Genomic DNA, 11,145 nt, shown 5'->3' with positions numbered 1-11,145 from the left:
TCGTTATCCATATTTCATATTTGTTATTTTAAGTTTTGAAAAGTTAGAGTGTTTTGCGTAATTTTAAGCTTTTGAAGGTATTTTGTGTAATTTCTAAAACTTTTTGTGTTTTTTGTAATTCTTCATGTATTATAATATGTTAGCTATGCATATTTTCTTAATCTTATTTTTTTAAATTGTTGATCTATAGTTAGTTCATGTAGAAATAGTAGAGAACATAATTAGTATCAGGATAGATTAAAATATAAATGAAATATTCAAAATAGTGTTTCATGTAGTTTATTAATCTTATTTTTTAAATTGTTGAGCTAAGGTAGTTCTCGTGAGATTAGCGTACGATATAATTAGGATTAGGATAATTATTATTTAAATAAAATATTTAAAATAGTGAAGGTTAATATTGACTATGAAAAGTTTTTTCCGAACTCGTACTTTTAAAGAGAGTATGATATGATATGATTTTATAATCTTGTCTAACCGTAAGTATTCTATTTTTATAGAAAAAAAAACCATTTTAATATCTGAGGACTTCGCTTGGTAAAGGATTACTAGATGAATTGGAGGGGTTTAAACCCTCGCCAACTTGCCAAATGCACAATTACACTTGAGGGGTTTGTTAACAATTCTGCCTCTGGAGACGGTTTGAGTTAATCCAAGGCAATTGAGATAATAGAACGTGTCATTTAAAACTTAAGTTGTAAGAGCCGCAAATCTGATGGGTTAGCGTGGCGGTGTAAGACCCTCATGTATCCTTTGTTGGGGGGATGGTCCAAAGTGGGCTAGTCTCACTCGTGTTTGAATACCCCAACAGGTAATTAAAATACCTTTGGGTCAGTGCTAGTTGTGAAGTACGAGTGGGGATTAGTCACATACAAAAAGGTTGGGGATACTACGTGGTACAGACCAAAACAAAAAAAAGTTGTCAGCGCCGTTTTGTTAATTAAATATTGCATTATTTACATACATACCCCTTGAATCATGGATGTATGGTATTTCTACTCGTCTAAGTATGAATCAATACCAAGTGACGGACAAGTGCATTTTTGCATGTTATGCCCCAATTAATTTGGCGGCTAGAGACAAATAGTGTTAACATCCTCCCACGCCGACTCGAAAGACGGTACTTGTCGCCCCCCTTCTATTGAAGGCAACTCGCCACGAATCCACTCGACCACTCGCCAGGCGATTGGAAAGTCGACTCGAAAGACGTTACTTGTCGGCAAAGCCAAAGAACAGTTTTCGTCTTGAGCCTCTCCCTCTATGACAATGTGTCAACATCGCATTTAATGCTTGGCAGGTGCCATCATGACTCTAGCCCAGATAGTCTTCATGACTCATCGGACCACGTGGGCCCTGACCATGCCGCTAGTATCCTCTATTTAATGCCGAAGCGACCTTCCCTCCACTCGCTGGCCGACACCTGTAAAATAAGTGCCGATGTGGCCGTCAGCCTATACTTTGCCACTGCCTCACTGCTCTCAGCCAAGGTGACCAATCTACCCTTATACCCTATGTATATATACATGTACTATTCTACCTTACAGGGGGCTAGAATCTTGATTTCAAAATTTGATCCTTAAGCAATCGCGCACACAAGAATTACAACAATTCTTTAGAACTCCACTCAAGTTCATCAGCTAACTTGATCGTCGGAGGTACAACGGAAGAACCAAACCCCACCCTCTTACGAATTTCTACATGTGCTGATTTTTTAGATACCCAACTCAAGAACCAGGCATAAAGTCAGGAAAGAAAGCGACAACTTTTGCAATATGAACAAAATTTTCCAATCTTGGACATAATTGACTATGTGATCATTTAACATCAACAATGGATACTTACAAAAATGTCCCCTAAATCTCAGTATTTGCAAAATTACCCTATAAACAACAACTTTGTGAAAAACACCCCTAAAATCAACAAATGTTCTGGAAGATTTGTTGATTTATGGGTATATTTTTCACAAAGTTTATGATTTGAAAGATAGTTTTGCAAATGTTAAGATTTAGAGTATATGTTTGCAAATATCCACGATCTAAGAGGTATATATGCAAATAACCCTTAAATATTTTAATACTTCACTCTCGGCAATCACATGGCTATTTTAATCACACTGGCCACGTAGAGTGTTTAATTCAAATTTTAATTGTAAATTCGTAGAACCATGACTGAGCAGTATCTAATTTGATATTTGGAAAATTATTTCTACTCCCTCGATATTCTAAAACTTCAATGTGTACTTGTATAGTTGCGACTATTTCAAAATTTTAATTTTTCTGATCGGTTACTCTCGCACTCAGAGCATGTTCGTCGTCTGTTGTTCCATTTTCAGTTTGAAGACGAATATAAATTTTAAAAGCTTGGTTGTATTGAGTATCTTAATCATTTTTTAGTTGTCAAACCCAACAAAATTAGTCCTTCATCTTAACCATCTAATCCTTACAAAATTTAATTATTTTTAAACCCTCATAATGGGTTAGCTAGTTTAATCCTTCGGCTCTACCCCCTTAGCCCTCGCGGTAACACCTAAATTATCCTAAGATATCACTACAATCTTTTCAATATGTCTATTCATTTAATATACGATACTTCGTCTTAGCTTATTTAAAATTGACCGTGACATATTTATAATGGAGTATAATGCAACTCTTTATTGCTATTTTTATTATACCTACTTACATGGACAATAACTTCATCATTTTATACTTATATATAGATTTGTATACAACCTAATAGATAATCAATTAGTAAGCTTTATTATACACTCTAGAAAGTTCTAGAATATAAAAAGAGAGAGAAATAAAAAGGGGGAAAAACACTTGTGCGAAATACCCAAATCATCCTCACTCCTCCATACCTTTCGAACGGTATCCTCCAGCGATTTTGGTTGTTCTGCGGTGCTTTTCTTCAAAGCCCAGCCCAGCCCAGCCCAGCCCAGCCCAAGAAATCGCCAGACTATTCCGAACTCAGTTCTCGGCTTCTCTAGAAGCAACGGTCAAGTTCCAACCCCCTCTCGAACCTCGCGGAGAAAAGGAAAGGATCGGATCCCAGATGACGTTCGAATGTTCGGCTTTCGAGAACCCCCTCCTCTCGACCCTCACCACCTCGTCGGCGACATCCCCGCGAGGCCGAAAATCCCGCGCCCACCCTCCTGGGACGGGACCTACGGTGCGCGGCGCCCGTGCGATGGCGTCCACCCCGGCCGACGTCAAGGAGGACTGCCCACCGCCTACACCTCGTTGGTCGACATGCCCGGCGTCAGCTCGCGGGGAGATCAAGGTGCAGATCGAGGACGAAACGTGCTGCCGTCATAAGCGGGGAGAGGAAGTAGGGAGGAGCAGGGGGAGGGGGAGGGGGGGCAGGTACCTTCGGATGGACGGCAGGAGGATGGGGAAGTTCACTGAGGAAGTTCTCGCTGCCGGAGACACGCTGACTCGATAGGTCCGGCGAGTGCATGGACGGGGGTGCTGACCGTGACGGTGACGAAGAAGCCGCCGCCGGAGCCCAAGAAGCCCAAGACCGTCCAAGTCAAGGTCGCCTGACCGGTCGGTGCCCCTTAAAAGCATGCGTTTTTTTTTTTTACTTCGGTTTTGGTTTCGGTTTCGGTTTCGGTTTCGAGCGTGGGTCGTTCTCTTGCTTGGTGGTGCTTCTTGAATGCTGTTAGGTGTGAGGAGATGGGTGTTTAGTGTTGTGTTTTGTCAATAACAATTGGGCTTAATTAGTTTCGCTTAAATACGCTCTGGTCTCTCTGATTGGATGTGTGGAATTTAGTTGTCTGGATTTTTACTGTCGGCCGGTGCTTAGTGACGCTGCTCTCGTTTATTTAATATGGTTTGCGTATTAGAAATATCATGTTTCCAAGTATGAAATTAAAATCATACATCCTGCGTCATTTTTTCAAATTTGTGCGCCATACTTCAGATTTATTACTTCTCTTGCATGCGAACGAGGATCATTATGTGTTCTTTTGAAAAACCAGCTTTTCTTTTGAAAATTTTTGATGGTTGAAGATTGATGGGATTTCCTACGTTGGGTTGAGATTTTGCGGGTTTGTGTAAATAATTTTTTTTATGGTGGTAGAATTGTTATACAAGTTATTAATTGATATGTATAATTGCATTATGTGCTCTTATAGAGGGCCACAAAAAAAAAAGAAAGGTATTTATCACTGGCTGTGCCCGGTGACGGAGGACGGGGAGAGGAGGAGGACTATCTTTATGGATCAGCATAAATAGTCCTACGAAGGTGCATATTAAACATTGGTTTTTAAAGTACAAAAAATGCCCTATTACAAACTTGAAAAAATTGGAATTCATTCATATGTTGGATTGATCTCTATTGATCTTTTATACGGTAGTGAGGATTTTTTAGCTGAATCACACTAAGGGGAAGGGGTGGGGGTGGGCTGCTTCTAAATGCTACTGGAATACTAAAAACTACTCATAAGAAACATGCTACCACTAGTAGAAAACTGAGCAAACTAGACGGAACAAACTAGACGGAATTTTTTTCCGTCTAGTTTGAGGCAAACTAGACGGAAAAAATTCCGTCTAGTTTGTTCCGTCTAGTTTGAGACAATCTAGACGGAAATTTCCGTCTAGATTACCAAATTAGACGGGGTAATTATTTTTTAAGAATTTCTATCAACCTAGACGGAAATTCCGTCTAGTTTGCATCAACCTAGACGGAATTTCCGTCTAGTTTGTGGGGAAAAAAATAATAGAAAACCCTAATGTTTCCGCACCCCACCCCCAATCTCTCCCTCTCAAATTTTCAGAATATCCGCGCCCCCCCTCCCTCGCCTCCCCCATCTCTAAAATTTTTAGAATTTTCGCGCCCTAGCAAACCCTAATGTTTCCCCACCCCACACCCCCAATCTTACCCTCTCAAATTTTCAGAATATCCGCTCCCCCCCTCTCTCACGCCGCCCCATCTTTCCCTCTCAAATTTTCAGAATTTTCGCGCCCTCCCCCCACCTCCTCCGCCCTCTCCGCCGCCCCGCCCCATCCCTTCCTCTCGAGCTTTCTCTCTCCTCTAGCTCTCGCCAAATCATCTCCTCATCAGATCACTGTAAGCTCTTTCTAGAACCCGATTTAGGGCTTTGAGCTCTTGATTCCTCTTTTGATGTGCTAACGTCATTCAAACTGATGCAGGACCAAGAGATCAGAGAGAAGATGCCGACGTCGAAAGGTATCAGCTTTCTCAATTTCGCCTCGTTTTCTTGTAAAATTGTGTAATTGGATCGATAAAAATTGAATCTTTGTGGTTTGTCGGTGAAGTGGGATGTGGGGATGGAGGTGTAAGTCGTCGGTGATCAAGAAGGAGAACTGTGTGCTTCGATGTCTATCGCCTACTTGCTATTCTCTCGTCTACGAGAGTGATCCTGTAATTTTTTTTACTGTTTTTCCCCCTAGGGTTTATTTGATTGATTTGTGTAGGAAGTTATAATTTATACTTGGTTGTTGATTATTGTGCTTTTAGGCTGAAGAGGGGGAGAAGGATTATGTTCGTAGCATGAGTACAAATTCTGCATGCGCAAGTAAGTGAAATTCTTGATTAGTAATGTACTAGAACAATGCAGCAACGCATATGTGTCCATTGAGGAAATTTCTTCCAAGGAATTCTAGTTTGAGAGAATTGCAAGAAGTGAAACAAGCTATCCCTTCAGAGAGCACACAATTAATATGTAACAAAACACTTCATTGCAAGAAGGAAATAGACCTGGCACTTGGAAAGCCAAAAACACTTCGTTCACTTCTTATCCCTTGGCTATGTATCTGTTAAAAGTTAGCAATCATATCTGTATAATGTTATATTATGTGCTTAGTTACTGTGAGATTCAATTAGTTGATGAATTGTTATTTATGATAAAGCATATGCTTTGTTTGAGTAATTTTGGTTGTGTTACATCAACCACATGCTAATTATTTATTACATGTGAGCGTGATTTGGCTTGTCGGCTGTTTTTTAGAGAAGCTTGTATATGATTCCTTCTTATACCCTTCTTTATGCTTCATGTAATTGATATTTGCCTGCCTGGACATGACTGTTGGTTTTTTGGTGTCTTATGATTAGTAGTTTCCTTTGTTTGGTGGTTATATCAGTTCGTATGAGTTTAGCTTGTGACTCTTCTTTTGGTGTATTCCAAACTAATACTCAAGATAGGAGGGATTGGTCTGATACTAGTTTAAGATATTCAGTATCTTGTGTAGTGCAAAAACTACATCATGAGCTATGTCATGATGCACCTGCATCTGGTAATGCTTGTTTTGATACTCTATTGTGTCTATTCATTAGGATTGCCAAGTGTCATTTCCATGTTTGGTTGTGAAACTCAACTTTCTTTCACTCAATTATATACTTTTTGGGTTTTCTATGTAGAATTTACTTGTTCATATTGTGTTGCCTGTCCGTATCATGTCTTTACATGAGTGCATATATGGGATAGTTGTTGTTGAGGATGCATGCATGCTCAATGACTGATCAGCTCTATGTAACTGCTGTAGTTGTGTGTGTGTGTGTGTGCAAGCGCCTGATGCTTGTGTGCTTTGCGCCTGTGCAAGGCTGTACTTACTTGATTCAGCATTATTTGTTTTTTAACAATTTTGTTAACATATTAATTGTTGTAATGTTTTTGTTACATAGTTCATGTTGTGTTCATCCTTTACTTAAAGGAATTATATTCGATAACTGACATGGATAAATTCTCTCTCAGTTTGAAGATACAGAGAACAAGCATATTTTCAAGATGAAAGCTCATATTTTATTTTCGCCTCAGAATCTTGGAGTCGTGTTCATAAGTGTATGACGTAGGTGTGGGACTTCCCTCCAAGAGTTTTGACGTAAAGCTTCGGTTCCTCCCACTGACTGCTAATTCAGTAAGTCATTTGTCTCTTAGGCTATTTTTCTGTGAATATGATGGATCACAAAACTGTATATAATTACTTGATTTTTTGAGACCCTGTGATTAGTTCTTCTGCAAAGTTAATGCTTTCTAAGTGTATTTCATGGCATGGACTAATTGATGTTGAATTTTGCATAATGTAGGATCAAGGAGGAAGAAACATGATGCTTCAACAATTTGGAGGAGTAAATGCAATTGGATTCTATAAATTATGCAAAGTTCATCAAGTTATGTAAACAATTGTATTCTTTATAATCTATGTAAAAAATTTATGTATCTTTCTAGTATTTTGGTGAATGTATTTTTTGAATATAATTATATTTGATATTGAAATATAATTAGATTGATTGTGTTGGATATGAATATGATTTGGTGTTGTGCAATATTATGAACATGTTATATTATATAGCGTGCAACGTAGATTTTGCAAAAAAAAAAAAAAACTACTGTAGCAGAGCAACCTAGACGGAATTCCGTCTAGGTTGCTACTGTAGCAATCCGTCTAGGTTGGCAAACTAGACGGATTTCCGTCTAGTTTGCCAACCTAGACGGATTGCCGTCTAGGAATCTACCTAGACGGATTTTTTACTTCCGTCTAGGTTGTTTTCCGTCTAGGTTGGCAAACTAGACGGAATTCCGTCTAGTTTGCCCCAATCTAGACGGAAATATTCTAGACGGAACAAACTAGACGGAATTTCGTCTAGGTGAACCAATCTAGACGGGAAATGGAGCAATCTAGACGGAAATTTCCGTCTAGATTGCTTGTTTTTCTACTAGTGTACTGGAATACTAAAAACTAGATAAAATCCATCAATAGTATATAATAATCAAAGAATCCAAGAATCAATCGGGTAACGATGTCATGTAGCTAGCAATCAGAATAATCATCTAAGTAACAGGGTCATACAGCTAGATAGAATTAATACTTAAAAATCTACAACACGAGACGTAGTACGTCAAGCGAAATAATTCAAACAAGCAAACCCTCATGTATATACCATATGTCTTAAATTGTAGATAATTAAATATTAACTCCGATCTATGTACGAAAAGAAATATAACTGACCTACATCTCATAAGAATTCATACTTAGCCAAGAAACGAGGTCATGTAACTAGCCATCCTAAAACAGGTCACTGGTCCATCTCTCACACAAAGTTAATGTTCATATTCTTGGATAACTAACTGTTCATAAATCCCTACGTGCACCCAATACGTCGCTACACCGGATCGGTCAGAGGGCTACACGCAATTTGATTCTAACCTAGTTCGAACTCAAGCTAAACTCGGGCGAATGTCAAATTTACGGATCAAAGTGACTACACTGGCTTCACTTTGACCCAACAAACCAAACCCAAGCTACACTGGATCCTAGGGCGAGCCTGGAAGATACATCAATAACTATATCCGATCACATGAATAAGGACTTCCACATCCCCACTCTTCTTATTTTTCTAAGTCAACAACATGACCTACAATAGATCTCTGGTCCACCTCCTAATTCAGTCAACGCACTCACACATGTGACTAAGTCTGATTCATGACGCACAAAGCCACTAAGTCATGACCTACTATTGGTTCTCAAAATACAGCAAGAAATACTAAATAAATCTAACTGATTCTATGTAATAACATGATGACAAGTCAAATACATTAAAATAAGTCATAAAACATAAAATGTAATTATGAACAGTAGAATCATGCATGCAGTCCAGTTTCATTAATATCTTGTTATTCGAACTTCTAAACTACTCATAAAAATTACCAGCAACTAAAACATCAAATAACTATGGTTAAAAAGAAGATCGGAAACCGTGATTATTTTGCACATGAAATGTCGCGCTCTACGGCTATTAGTTATACGATCATAATTAATTCAAAAACAAATATTCTTTTTCCAAAATATTTTTTTTAAAAAAAATTATTTCTCATTGTAACTACAAATTTGGGCCCAAATTTGGTGTGTTAGGGTCTTCATCCACTCGTATCAATTTTAACGGTTTCGAGTGAATAGAACTTTTTACATGGCTCGACGGAGGGTCAAACAACGACGGGTTCACCCCAAATTTGGTGTGTTAGGGTTTTAGAATATGTAGATTAAGTTTAACGGAGCGGATCATCTACAATGTAGCTCAATCAAGTAATCATCAATGGATAAGAAACTTAGTGGACGTCCACTTAAGTTGATAGGAGTTTTACTCTATATATATATATATATATATATATATTGTTAATTCTTTTTTGCATGAACAGTAACATTTCTACATTTATAAAATATATATTTTATTTCTTTTCTCGATAATATCTCATAAAATCTACCTATAACATATAAACTTATCATTTCATGTTCATTAATTCATAGATATATTTACAGCAGAAATCGTCTCATTATTATTATTATATAAATATTATCTAATACTATTCATCAAACGAATCCATACCAATAATCATGATATACACGTTATATCATATCTATTCTATGCACTTAATTAACAATAGATATAAAAATTCTAATTGAGAGGTGAGATCTTGCATTGGGTATGTCGAATGATTCGATGTCGACAGCACGGATCGGATCTGACACAGTGGAGTTGGATGGCGTCCGCTAGGGATGTGGCGCGACGGATCTGAAGCGGCGATGAGGTTCGTCGGATTTGGGGCATACTCCTGCTCTAATGCTTCCGTCTGTTCTTCTGTTCCACCTGGAAAACACTCCGGCTGGGCATACTCCTGCTCTAATGCATCATCATATTAGACCTGTCCATCCTTTAAATCTAACGTACACCAGAGAAAACAGGTGTACGTCAGCGTGTATGGCACACAGCAAGATCCCAAAAGGAAAGTAGAAACGGTCGAACGACCAATGCAAGAATAATAATAATAATAATAATAGTAATAATCCAAATGAAATCCACCACTAGAATATAATAATCAGAAGAATCCAAAAATCGATCAGGTAACGAGGTCATGTAACTAGTCATCCTATAACAGGTCACTGGTACACATCTCACACAAAGTCAATAGTCATATTCTCGGATATATGACTGTTACACAAATCCTCTACGTGCTTCCAATAGGACTCCACGCAAACTGATTCGGCCTGGTTCGAACTCCAGACGACTCGGGTGAATATCACATTCACGAACCAAATTGACGCAACAAACCTTCGCTGTGGTCCATCAAACCAACCCCAGTTCGAAACAAACCTAACTGGTGCGAGTCTGGAAGATAAATCAACAGCTATATCCGATCACATGAACCATGACTTTCCCCATCCCAACTCTTTTGTTTATCTAGGTCAACATACACAAAGGTTTCTAAGTCTTAAACAGGACACACCAGGCCACACTAGTCATGAATTTCTAACGATTCTCAAATGTAACAAAGAGTAATAAATGCAACTAATCATATACAACAATATCATAGCATATCACATAATTAAAATTAAGAACATAAATCATGAATAATTCATAATAACCCCTTTTCTAAAATAAATCCTTTAAAATTATTTATAAATGTTATAAAATAATTCCTTTTATAAAAATCTCTTAAATTATTGAAATTATTCTAAATTGATACTTATTCTAAAATAAATTCTTTTAAATAATTCTTTTGTCAAATAATTTCTATTAATTTATTATAATTACTCTAAAATAATTTTTCACTAAAATAATTTATTATACTTATTTTAAAATGATTATTTTGTCAAATAATTTCTTTAAAATTATAAATTAATCTAAAATAATTTTATTTTATTTTATCTTTACAGTATCTATTATCACAATATTATTTTTAGTACTTTTTAATATCATTCGTCAAATAAATCTGTGCAGTTCATCACAGTATATGCATTACAACGTGAATGGTCATACGTTTTTGTTCACAGTCCATTTCGTTCACGACAGTTCTATATATTATAGTTCTCAGTTCAATATGTTCACGACAGTTCTATATTTGTAACGAATAATTATTCGAGAAACGAGTTCTTATGCATAATTAATCTGTGATCATTCTAAAATTGTACTAAGCAAGAATAGGGATCTTGCCTCAGGGTTCGTCAAACGAATCGACGTTGACATGTGAGTCAATATGTTCACGACAGTTCTATATTTGTAACGAATAATTATTCGAGAAACGAGTTCTTATGCATAATTAATCTGTGATCATTCTAAAATTGTACTAAGCAAGAATAGGGATCTTGCCTCAGGGTTCGTCAAACGAATCGACGTTGACATGTGAGT

The 11,145-nt window shown here is 37.3% G+C and overlaps 1 protein-coding gene across 1 annotated transcript in view; it reads left to right on the top strand.

The window, feature by feature from the left end:
• The window catches only part of LOC109827794 (17.0 kDa class II heat shock protein-like), a 12,387-nt gene continuing 4,274 nt past the window's right edge, over positions 3,033-11,145 (top strand). The window contains exon 1 of the mRNA XM_020394818.1: positions 3,033-3,051. The gene's annotated coding sequence lies outside the window, so the exon portion shown is untranslated. The remainder of the gene's footprint in view (positions 3,052-11,145) is intronic.

Source organism: Asparagus officinalis, chromosome 1 (assembly GCF_001876935.1).
Source record: "Asparagus officinalis chromosome 1, Aspof.V1, whole genome shotgun sequence".
NCBI classification, from domain to species: Eukaryota; Viridiplantae; Streptophyta; class Magnoliopsida; order Asparagales; family Asparagaceae; genus Asparagus; species Asparagus officinalis.
This window is presented reverse-complemented; position numbering and strand designations above follow the sequence as displayed.